Source organism: Hemicordylus capensis, chromosome 6, assembly GCF_027244095.1.
Source record: "Hemicordylus capensis ecotype Gifberg chromosome 6, rHemCap1.1.pri, whole genome shotgun sequence".
In the NCBI taxonomy this organism is placed as follows: Eukaryota; Metazoa; Chordata; class Lepidosauria; order Squamata; family Cordylidae; genus Hemicordylus; species Hemicordylus capensis.
Genome location: NC_069662.1, coordinates 160132602 through 160145260, shown reverse-complemented (window position 1 = coordinate 160145260; position 12659 = coordinate 160132602). Strand labels below are relative to the sequence as shown.

Sequence of the window (12659 nt, the reverse complement as noted above, 5' to 3'; positions counted from 1 at the left end):
TGTTACTTGAGGGATGACACTGACCATTAAACATCTTCCTATAGATAATGTTATTTCAACTGATATCACTTCAGGCCCAGATCACTAAACTCAAACTTTATTATAAGCATCTTTTACAGAAAGAGGACATGCAGCTCAGCTGTGTAGAATTCTTTTTATTATTAGATTATTTGTTTTTCAGTTTTCTATTGTTTCGAACACTAGATGGTGTTCATTAAAACAACTCCCATTACTCTGTAGAGTACTGTTGTTATTAGGTGCTTTATACTGTGTTCATTCTGCGATCACATCCCCAGTTTTCCTATCTGAGATGGTTCTGTCAGGAGGAGTCTTCATGGAGCTTTGAGTTAACCTTTAGTGAAATATTGGCTCCAAGGAGCTTCTGCTTGACAGATTCTCAGTATTTGCTTCTGCTTTGAGGAGATGCATACAAGAACCGAAAACACTGAAAGCCAGACAATAAAGGGCACCCATCTTGTCCCGGGTATGATGGAAGAATCTCTCTGGGTCTACCTATAAGAGGTGAACCATGTCATTGAGGAGCAACAGTGGTGTGTTCCCTGCTTTACATTTCCTAGAACTTAGTGAGATAATTTTATTACCAACATTCTGTAGATGGAGGTTTCTCCTTCCAGCCTTGTGTGTAAAGTGAAGAATGTCCCTTCTGTCTTGATATGTGCTTACTTACTGATAGCAATATTATTTAAACAAACAAAAAACCTACATACAGCTTATTTATTTAGTTAAATTATGGGCTGCGACAATTCTTTCATAACAATATAGGACATTTTGTTTACAGTGGCCAGCATCCTAACAGCACACTCAGTTTGTGATTTGCTTGCATTATTAGGATCACAAGGAGCCTGGTGGAGAAGACAACGTAAGTACATATCCCTCCCTCGTATCCCTCATATTCTTGGGAAAGGCTGTTTGGACAGTTAAATAGCTAACCATTACAGCTGAGACCTATCCTTCTAATGAACTATCTAATAAATGGACAATAAACTCTCTAAATACTGTAAACAGCCAACAAAAACAGTATGAAGATAGAAGGTCAGCAGGGGAAGGGGCGCTTCCCAGTGTATTGCACAGAGTGCCACATGTATGACTATTTGCCCCATGGGCAGAAGTCATGGGTGTGCGCTCGGTGCAAGGAGCTCCTGGCTCTCAGGGAACAAATCCGTTCCCTTGAGACCAAGGTGGCGGATCTGGAGAAGCTCAGAGAGACAGAGAGGCATGTGGACGAGACCTTCAGGAATGTGATAGAGGCATCCCACTCCAGGGCTGGTAGCTCCTCTGCTGTCAGGGAGAATGAAGATCTTGGGCAAGGAGGACATTGGTCTCAGGAAGAGGGAAATGCTCCTTTAGAAGGGACCCCTTCCGTGGATGATGAGCCCATATCCTCTCGCACAGGGGATACTCCTCTGGGGGGTGGGGGCCTCCTCGTAGTAGATGATTCGATCATTAGAGGGATAGAGAGATGGGTTTGTGACCCACGTGTTGACCGCACGGTGACTTGCCTGCCTGGTGCGAAGGTTGCGGACATCACGCAGCGTCTAGACAGGCTCCTAGGCAGTGCTGGGGAGGAGACAGCTGTCGTGGTGCACGTCGGCCCCAACGATGTGGGGAAATGCAGTCGGGAGGTCCTGGAAGCCAAATTTAGGCTGATAGGTAGCATTTTGAAGTCCAGGACCCCCAAGGTAGCATTCTCAGAAATGCTACCTGTTTCACGCACAAGTACAGTGAGACAGGCAGAGCTGAGGGGTCTCAATGCGTGGATGAGACGTTGGTGCCGGGAGGAGGGGTTTAGATTTGTTAGGCACTGGGACACATTTTGGGGCAAGCAAGGCCTGTAAAAAAGGGGACAGGCTGCACTTGAACCAAGATGGAACCAGACTGCTGGTGCTTAAAATCAAAAAGGTTGCAGAGCAGCTTTTAAAATGACACCTGGGGAACAGCAGATGGGAGCTGGGCAGTATCCCGTTTGGCAAAAGCCATCCTTTAAAGTGTGAGGCTGCAAAGAATTCAGATAAAACAGAAAGGGACAGAGTAGAACCGCATAAAGAGCAGACAGGAGCCTGTACCAGCAGGTCAAAGAGTCAAAAGAATAGCATACATCAGGGGAGAGATTCAGCATATAAGTGTTTATATGCCAATGCCAGAAGCCTCTAAGCCAAGATGGATGAGCTGGAGTGCTTGGTTGCTAATGCAGAAATAGATATAGTGGGCATAACAGAAACATGGTGGAACAGTGAGAACCAGTGGGACACTGTTATCCCTGGGTATAAACTCTATAGAAAGGACAGGGAGGGGCGCCTTGGAGGAGGGGTAGCACTGTATGTTAAAGAAGGGATAGAATCTAACAAGCTAGAAAACCTAGGTGGACTGGAGTCCTCCACAGAAACCCTGTGGGTGACTATACAAGGTCGGAAAGGGAACTTGCTACTGGGGACATGCTATCGCCCTACGGATCAAAATGCCGACAGTGACTGGGAGTTGCAGGAGGAAATCAGGGAGGCGTCAAGGAGAGGCAGGGCTGTAATTATGGGTGACCTCAATTACCCACACATAGACTGGGTAAATTCACATTCAAGTCAGGACAAAGAGGTCAAATTTCTAGATACGCTAAATGACTGTGCCCTAGAACAGTTGGTTCTGGAACCGACCAGAGAGTAGGCAACCTTGGATCTAATTCTGAGTGACACCCAGGACCTGGTGCATGATGTCAGGGTCATCAACCCTTTAGGGAACAGTGACCACAGTGCCATCAAATTAAGGATACATGCGGGGAGAGAATCACCAAGGACGTCTAACACGGACATTTTGAATTCAGAAGAGGAACTTCTCCAAAATGAGGAGTATGGTGAAAAGAAAGCTGAAAGGGAAAAATCAGGAGAGTCACTTCGCTCCAGAGTGCATGGTTTACTCAAAACCACAATACTAGAAGCCCAGTTAGATTGTATACCCAAAAGGAGGAAAGGTACCACTAAGTCCAGGAGGATGCCAGCATGGCTAACGGGTACCGTCACGGAAGCCATAAAAGGGAAAAAGACTTCCTTCCGAAAGTGGAAGGCCTGTCCAAACGAAGAGAACAGAAAGGAACGCAAACTCTGGCAAAAGAAATGCAAGGTGACAATAAGGGAGGCAAAAAGAGAGTTTGAGGAACATTTCGCCAAAAGTATCAAGGGGAATAACAAAAACTTCTTTAAATACATCAGAAGCAGGAAACCTGCCAGGGAGGCAGTTGGACCATTAGACAATGAGGGAGTGAAAGAGATTATTAAGGAGGATTTGGAGGTTGCAGAGAAGCTGGATGAGTTCTTTGCGTCTGTCTTCACGGCAGAGGATACTGAGCATATACCTGTTCCTGAACCAGGCTTTTTAGGGATGGAGGCCAGAGAGCTGAGTCAGATAGAAGTGACAAGGGATGATGTTCTAAACTGTCTGGAAAAACTGAAAGCTAACAAATCACCAGGGCTGGATGGCATCCATCCAAGAGTCCTCAAAGAACTCACATGTGAAATTGCCGACCTCCTTGCTAAAATATTTAACTTATTCCTGAAATCGGGCTCTGTACCAGAGCACTGGAGAGTTGCAAATGTAAAACCGATTTTCAAGAAGGGATCTAGGGGCGATCCGGGAAATTACAGGCCGGTTAGCCTAACGTCCGTTCCAGGCAAATTGATGGAAAGCATCCTCAAGGAAAAAATTGTAAAGCACCGAGAAGAACAGGCCCTGCTGAGAGTGAGCCAGCATGGTTTCCGCAAAGGTAAATCTTGCCTCACCAACCTTTTGGACTTCTTTGAGGGTGTCAATTAGTGTGTGGATCAAGACGATCCAGTTGACGTAGTATATCCGGACTTCCAAAAAGCTTTTGACAAAGTTCCTCATCAAAGACTCCTGAGGAAACTTAGCGGTCATGGGATAAGGGGACATGTACATGTGTGGATTGCTAACTGGTTGAAAGACAGGAAACAGAGGGCAGGTATAAATTGAGAGTTTTCACAATGGAGGGAAGTAAGAAGTGGGGTCCCCCAGGCATCTGTACTGGGACCAGTGCTTTTTAATTTATTCATAAATGATCTAGAAGCAGGGGTAAGCAGCGAGGTGGCCAAATTTGCAGATGATACCAAACTCTTCCAGGTAGTGAAATCCAAAACGGATTGTGAGCAGCTCCAAAAGGATCTCTCAAAACTGGGGGAGTGGGCGACAAAATGGCAAATGAGGTTCAATGTTAGCAAGTGTAAAGTGATGCACATTGGGACGAAAAACCCCAACTTCAAGTATATGCTGATGGGATCCGAGCTGTCGGTGACGGACCAGGAGAGGGATCTTGGGGTTGTGGTGGAGAGCTCATTCAAAGTGTCGACTCAATGTGCGGCAGCTGTGAAAAAGGCCAATTCCATGCTAGGGATCATTAGGAAGGGGATTGAAAATAAAATGGCTAACATTATAATGCCCTTATACAAAACTATGGTGTGACCACACTTGGAGTACTGCATACAGTTCTGGTCACCACATCTAAAAAAGGACATTGTTGAACTAGAAAAGGTACAGAAGAGGGCAACCAAGATGATCAGGGGCCTAGAGCACCTTTCTTATGAGGCAAGACTACAAAACCTGGGGCTTTTAGTTTAGAAAAAAGATGACTGCGGGGTGACATGATAGAGGTCTATAAAATCATGCATGGTGTAGAAAAGTGGAGAGAGAGAAATTCTTTTCCCTCTCACACAACACTAGAACCAGGGGTCACTCCATGAAATTGATTGCCAGGAGGCCTAGGACCAACAAACAGAAGTACTTTTTCACACAACGCGTGATCCACTTGTGGAACTCTCTGCCACAGGATGTGGTGACAGCCAACAACCTGGATGGCTTTAAGAGGGGTTTGGATGACTTCATGGAGGAGAGGTCTATCAATGGCTACTAGTCGGAGGATTGTGGGCCACCTCCAGCCTCAAAGGCAGGATGCCTCTGAGTACTAGTTGCAGGGGAGTAATGGCAGGAGAGAGGGCATGCCCTCAACTCCTGTCTGTGGCTTCCAGCAGCATCTGGTGGGCCACTGTGCAAAACAGGATGCTGGACTAGATGGGCCTTGGGCCTGATCCAGCAGGGCTGTTCTTATGTTCTTATTAGTGCAAGAACAAAAAAATCCTTGAAAATTATGGGGTGTGTTACAGGTTGCACAAGTATTGCAGAAGTTGGCAAGCTCCAGACTTATCACAAGTAGCTAGCACAGCAGACTTGTGCTAGTGCACCATTAGTCAGGATGCCAGCCAATGTTTCCAAATGTCCAGGATATCTGCAGAGGGAAATGTCTGCGATTTCTGGAAAACTGAGACACTTCTTTACAGCGTCATATTCAATTCCAATAAAACCCCCTCTATGCACGATCTGGTGAACATTCATTATTATAAACAATGGTTTCACCAAGCTGAGAGGGAGATCACAATGTTGAGTCTTTCTTATATCAATATACACTGCCAATCCTTGCCCCCCTCTAGGGATGTGTACAGAACCGGTTCCATGCACACCTAGGAGGGTGTGTGTGTTCCTTTAAGGGGCAGGGAAGGTTCTGCCTACCAGCCCCTGCCCCACCACTCTCCCCGCCCCCCCGCAGGCACTCTTGTAAAAAGCAGGCACGCAGGGCTGCAGCACGCCTCCCTGAGGCCTGGTCAGTGGTGCCCAAGAAATGGCCAGTGAGCGTGCGGAGGGGGGGAAGTGGGGGGCGCTGGCAGGTAGGCAGTGCCTCCCCTGTCCCTTAAAGGACCCCCCCCCCCCGCAAACCAGATCGAACACGGGTCCATGGGACCAGTTCGGCACTCCCAGAATGGAGTGCCAAATGGTTCTGTGCACATCCCTACCCCACTCCCCAGACATCTATCAAGGCACTGCAATGTTTTAAAATGCAGAATGGCCATTTAGCTGTCCATTCAAAATGAAAAATCCTTTGATTTCACATTGCAGTTTCTAATATGCATCCTCCACATCTATTTCACATTTTCAGAACATAGTGAATGGACTAATTCAACATCATTATCACAGAAAGACAAACAAAACTGAATAGCTTTACTTGAATAATAGGGCAGATTGATATTAATATATGTACTTAATCAGGTAATTCACAAACCATTTAGATTTAGGCTTCCAGTAGGGAAAACCGTTCTTAGCTGTAAGAGCAGCTCATCAACAGAACAAGCTGTCTAGAGAGCTTGTGGCATTTTCTTTTTATATGTCACTCACAGTTCATCCTAAGCATGTTTACTCAGCAGTAAGTTGACATCACGCAATTGGGGCCCACATATCTGTATTTTAAAATGCAAATAGCAGTCATGTGAGACCACAATTCAGACTGGAATTGCAGGAGGGGTGAACTATTTCACCTCCACTGCATTCCCAATCTGGATCCCAGGTATGTGCACAGAGAGATTGCAGGTCTTGTTCAGTCAACCTTAAAACTGCCGAGGGAATGGGAGGAGAAGCAGAAGAAAGAACGAAAAAAGACAGGCACTGGAAATCAGGGCAGCTCAGACTGATCCCAGAGGAAGAACGGAGCATTGGTTACTCACCATGAAGGCTCCTTCTTGCTGCAGGGTCCAAGGGCGTCTCACGTGTGGGTTATGCGACCCACGTGACTCCAAGGCAGGACTAAGATAATTAGATTAGCTTTTAAGGCTGGGAGGAGTGAACCCTCCTCAGTTCTTTTAGTACCAGAGGCTAAATGTACATCGATGAAGTAGGACAACCTGGTAGAAACTAGGTATAATAACAAGTCAAAAATAAACCAGCAACAACTAAACTGTATAAAATCTATATATATGGCACGGAAACATACCCCAGTCTCCAGACAGTAGGTGCTGGTAAGAGAAGGGCAGGAGGATCCAGGAATTCCTTTCCCATCGACAAGTGTGGAGCGGTGATCCACCAGCATAGAGAGTGGAGAACCCTTCGTGGCAGGGAAACACACCCGTTGGACCTCACTGCGATGTCCGCATGAAACGGTAGCAGGAGAGGAGGGCTGGTCTTGTGGTAGCAAGCATGACTTGTCCCCATAGCTAAGCAGGGTCTACCCTTCTTGCATCTGAATGGGAGACTTGATGTGTGAGCACTGTAAGATATTCCCCTCAGGGGATGAAGCCGCTCTGGGAAGAGCAGAAGGTTTCAAGTTCCCTCCCTGGCTTCTCCAAGATAGGGCTGAGAGAGAGTCCTGCCTGCAACCTTGGAGAAGTCGCTGCCAGTCTTTGAAGACAATACTGAGCTAGATAGACCAATGGTCTGACTCAGTATATGGCAGTTTCCTATGTTTCCTATGAACTACTGGAGGGGTCTCAGATGGAAGCACCCCCAAGTTACAGACTGTAGACTTGCCACCATTAGGTCGAGAAGCCTGGAAAGGTCTATGAGAGGCAAGAGACTCGAGCCCAGTACCTTGTGTACCTCTAACTCCAGTGTTGTGTGTGGTCCTGTGGTAGGAACAGCTTGTCTTGTTGAGGGTCTATTAGCACCCTAAGATGAAGGATCTGGTGTGTCGGGTGCAACTGACTCTTTGCTTCGTTGATCAGGAACCAGTGACAATTGAGCGTGTGGATGGTGGTCCGCAGGTCTTTCTGGGCTGTCTGATGTGACTTTGACTGGATGAGGAGATCGTCCAGATACCCCTAAATCCGCACGCCCTGTAGTCTGAGGTGTGCTATCACAGGAACCAGGACCTTTGTGAAGATGCGCGGAGCCGAGGAGAGGCCAAAAGGGAGCGCTTTATATTGATAGCGAACCCCCGCATACAGAAAATGGAGGAGGTGGCAAATGCCTTAGTGGATAGGTATATGTAAGTAGGCCTCCTGGAGGTCTATGGACATGAGGAGATCCAGATGATGTAGGGCCTCTGCGATGGATTTTAACAATTCCATGCGGAAGGTGTGCTTGAGCACTAAGTGGTTCATATGTTTTAAGTTCAGCACTGCCCATAGTGAACCATCCTTTTTTGGTACGGTGAATATTACGGAGCAGACTCCAGTACCTCGCTGGTGTTGCAGAACCAGTTCTACAGCTCCTATTGCCAGAAGGTGACAAATCGCCTTCTGCAGGCCCCGGTGCTTTTGTTTGCGGCAGTATGAGAGAGCGGGCAAAAATCTGTGAGGCGGCTGGCTGATCAACTCTATGGAGAAGCCCTCTTTTATGGTGGAGGGCACCCATAGGTCTGATGTGATGGTCTCCCAAGCATGCCATAGAGAGGAGAGGCGAGCACCTAGGGGCACCTCTCCCGGCCCATCACGCTTGCTGTTTAGACACCCTAGCTCTACCCCAGTAGGGACACTGGGATCTCGATCCTCTGTCTCTGCCCCCGAAGGGGGACCGAAAGGAACAAAAAGGTTGGAAAGACTGCCTTCCTTGAAAGCGGTCCTGTCTTTTAGAGGAAGAAGGCATGGCTTTCATTTTATCTTTGGACTCTACTAGTATTTCATTTAGGGCCACGTTCCTGAATAGCCTTTTACCATCGTACGGAACGGAGGCCAAGTTGGTCTTGGATGCAGCATCTACTTGCCAGTATTTTAGCCACAGACTGCAATGGCCAACCACCGAGGCCGTAGCAGCTCTGGATGCAAAACGAAGCCCATCCAGGGTAGTGGCCAAAATAAACACTTGCACCTTGTGTAGCTTCAATAGCGTTTGGCACAACCTGACTGGATCCGAGGGGGGATCTTGATTTAAATCGTTCAACCAGATTAGAGAGGCTCGTGCCACCATAGAGGCTGTTGCTGAGGCCCTCGTGGACAAGGTTGTTGACTCATGCGTGCGTTTGTCTGTGGGGTCCTGAAGGACCGATTCCCCATCTCTAGTCAGTACCAAGCGCAAAATTAGTTGGACCACTGGCGCATCTGTAGGGGGCATAGTGAATATTTTAATCCCCTCTTGCTGGAAGGAATTAAGCTTATTAGCCACGGCGGTAGCCCTCTTAAAGGAGGTGGCTAGAGACTATTCAGATTTGACCACTTCCATGAATTGTTTAGGGAGTGGAAGGGCTATGCTAGAGTGCTTAGAACCTGGGAAGACCAGTGCGCTTTTCCCCACTGGTTGGACCTCCTGAGAGGTGGGAGGATTAAGTCCCAAGGCGTGCACAGTTTTGCACATAAATGGTGCCAGATCCGCCGCCTGGAAAAGCCTAAGGGGTGCCTCTGATGAGTCTGGTTCTTGGGCATCAGACCATTTGCCCTCAGAACTATGTTGGTCCAGTTCCTCTTGACCCAATGTGTCAGTTGGTGAGTGGGGATCCCCATATAGAGGGACAAGTGGAATGGAGCTGGGAGGGGGCCGCTGAGGGGCCTCCTGTGAGGGTCCAGTGGCTAAGTCCCCCGTACCACTATGAGGTATAACCCCTAGGGCTTAGTGACCCATGTTCAGAGATCTCAGAGGAATGAATGCTGAGATCCCTCTGTCTAGATCTGGACCTGGCCTTTTTGGACTTTTTAACATGCTTCCTCTTTTTTTTCATTTTCTTAGGGGCTGGAGTCTCAGAGGGGGAGGAAGGGGAAGCTCGCCTGGTCCGCTTTTGTTTTTTGGATTTTAGGGCATCATATCTCTTGATAGACTTTGCCAATAAGTTCTCAATCCAGAACCCCCAGGTAGGTGGCATATCCCCAGGAACATCCGTTAAGGATTGAGTTGCAGAGACATTCTGGGTCAGACTAGATGACCCCGAGGAACCCATGGTCGGGGTTTCAGATAATTGGATAGGCCCAGCATGGGCCAAGCTCACCAGTTGTCGGGCTCTGCCGAGGCCGAGCTCCTGGTCACCATCGTGCAGGGTGGTGCTGGTTGTTTTGAAGGTGTGGTTTCTCCCGATATGCTCTCAGCAGCCGCCTCGGACTTGCTTGTTGCGGCCTTCTTTGGGGCCTTAGGAGCTGAGGCATTGCCAGTGGCAGGGAGTCTGCCTGGCCTTCCACGCACCCAGGGTGGCCGTAATGGGTGAGCAAGGGTTGCGGGGATGCCGGCACTGTTGGTGGCCGGCAAGAGGGGCCAGGGGAGAGTGGAAGGGGAGGCGCTGCTCGGCCTGCTTCCCCACCCTCTAAAACGCTGGTCTGAAGTCACTGCCACTCAGGGATGCCGCCAAACAGTTGATTGGAGGCATCCTTGTGTTCTATAGGCCTCCGGCCAGAAGGGAAACACACCGGCAAACACAGGCTCTGAGGCAGTGTTGTGGGCATCCCAGAAGGAGCAGGCAGACCAGCTAACCGAAACCCCCTCAGCACATGGAGTACTCTGGGGGGCCTTTCCATGCAGTGAAGCACAGAAAAGAAGGCAGAGGCAGGAGCAAAAGAGAGAGGGTTGGGAGGGAGGGAGACTGAGAAGAAAAGAAAGAAAATGAAAACGCCAGAGTGCTGACAGAAAGCTGCCTGGAGCGTTGGAGGACTAGAAAGAACTGAGGAGGATTTGCTCTTCCCAGCCTTAAAAGCTAATCTAATTATCATAGTCCTGCCTTGGAGTCACGTGGGTCGCATAACCCACACATGAGACGCCTTTGGACCCCTGCAGCAGAGAACAAGGCATCTAATTTGTTATTAATGGAGCAATCCAGACCAAAAGGCCACTTTTTTGTGGCAAATTTGTTTTCTCAACACACCCATGTGTGGCTGGAGCTGATGTTTTAACACATTACAGTAAGTGTCTGAAAGAGTAAGTTTCATCCTATTAAAAGCCATTTCATAACAGTGGGGTGCATTCAGAAAATACATTCACCAAGTCAAACTGATTAAATCACCACAAGCTACCTTTCCCATGCCACAAGAAAGCATGTGGATCAGCTTTCAGACCACTTTGCTTTATATTATGGTGTTTTATGGCAGAAGCATCTTTAAACCTAAGCTCCCAGTCACTCTCCTCAGCAGCATTGTATTTACTCCTACAAAATGTACCTTATGTTTGTGCAATACTCTTTGCACAAGAATTCTTACTTTTGCCAAACAGTTTTTTAGTTTTTAATTCATCTGCTAGTAGTTTGGACCAGTTAGTTTAAGCAAGTTAGCTAAAAAATATAATTGGTTGTCCATTTCAATACACCACAATAAAAACCCCTCAAGCAAGACATTTTCACTGAAGTACAGTATAAAGCACATACAAGCAAAATCAGATTGTGGAAACTGTTGGTGACAAAGTTCTAAATAATGCATTTAATGTGGGCTCAATCTGAGTGAAACAGAGGAAGAAAAATGATTGCAACAATATACGTTTAGAAGCAAAAAGTCTGCTAGCAACAAGAGTCACTAAACTGACATTCTCTGGAGAACAGCAATGTATAAAACAAGACACTGTCATTTTGATTTGCTGTGGACAAAGATGGAAAACCTGCTTCTGCCTCTCCAGTGACACAGAACAGATTCTTCCTGTTGGCGTTCTATTTTACATTTACAGACATATATTTATATTCTGCAAATGTATCACTCAAATACCAAGTGTGGTAATCAATCTATGTTTGCAACAAATGCCTTCACCAAGGCAGACAAATTGATGACATGTGCCTTGGGATGGATAAACAAGATTCAGGCAATAGATAATAACATCAGCATATATGGAGTTTCGAGTTAATGCCCTTGGAAATGCCCAAGAATGGAATATTACCATGTCCAATACTTTTCAGGGGGTCCCTTCATCTCAAGAAATTTAAAGATAATCATACATCCATAAGGACAAAACCACAAACATCTAAAGGCATTATATTATATTATTATTATTTACTTTTAAATAGGAACAGCAACTGGCTAACAATACTGCAAGTGAGCAGAAGAAATACTCTTGAGGAGGATGCAATTATAAACCAGGTTATATGTAAGCTAAGTGCAGCAGTCAGTATCCTGAGAATCTCAGGTTTCAATTGATGTTAAAAGGCAAGTTTCTAGCCTATGGTCTTCTGGTAGCAAACGTGACTTGTCCCCTTAGCTAAGCAGGGTCCATCCTGGTTGCATATGAATAGGAGACTAGAAGTGTGAGCACTGCAAGATATTCCCCTCAGGGGATGGAGCCACTCTGGGAAGAGCAGAAGGTTTCAAGTTCCCTCCCTGGCTTCTCCAAGATAGGGCTGAGACAGATTCCTGCCTGCAACCTTGGAGAAGCCGCTGCCAGTCTGTGAAGACAATACTGAGCTAGATAGACCAATGGTCTGACTCAGTATATGGCAGCTTCCTAGGTTCCTAGCCCATATGATTGTGAAGATCAGCATGAAACGATATAGGGATTTATGAAGTCTCCATATGCACAGGGGTTACCAGTGCATGGAACTCTGATGTTCTACACCCCTCTTTGACCTCCTTCATGACTAGTACAAATAGAATCAATTGTGCTCTTGCAGAGTTTCACTCTTCTGGGTGCAGAATTCCGATTCGTTCTGCACACAGTACCCACAACTATGTAAAAAACCTAAGTTCCTCATTTCTGTCTGTAGCCAGGAGTGACTGTTCCATATAATAGGCATGCATGGCCCAGCCTTATTTCTAGGCTCACTTTTGACAGCCTATAAGCTGCTGTCAACCACCTCCTGGCGTGTGCTCCTCCCTCCCGCCCTTGCACGTGTCAGCCCCTCTGGGCCCACCACTGGTCACGGCTGCAGCGGGGGCGGAGCTTGCCACATCCCCTCTACAGGAACTAATTAGATAGATAGATAGATGCCT

At 47.1% G+C, this 12659-nt stretch overlaps 1 protein-coding gene across 5 annotated transcripts in view; it reads right to left on the bottom strand.

The window, feature by feature from the left end:
• Positions 1-12659, bottom strand: part of EXOG (exo/endonuclease G) — a 60615-nt gene that overhangs the window by 14433 nt on the left and 33523 nt on the right. The gene's annotated exons all lie outside the window — the stretch shown is intronic.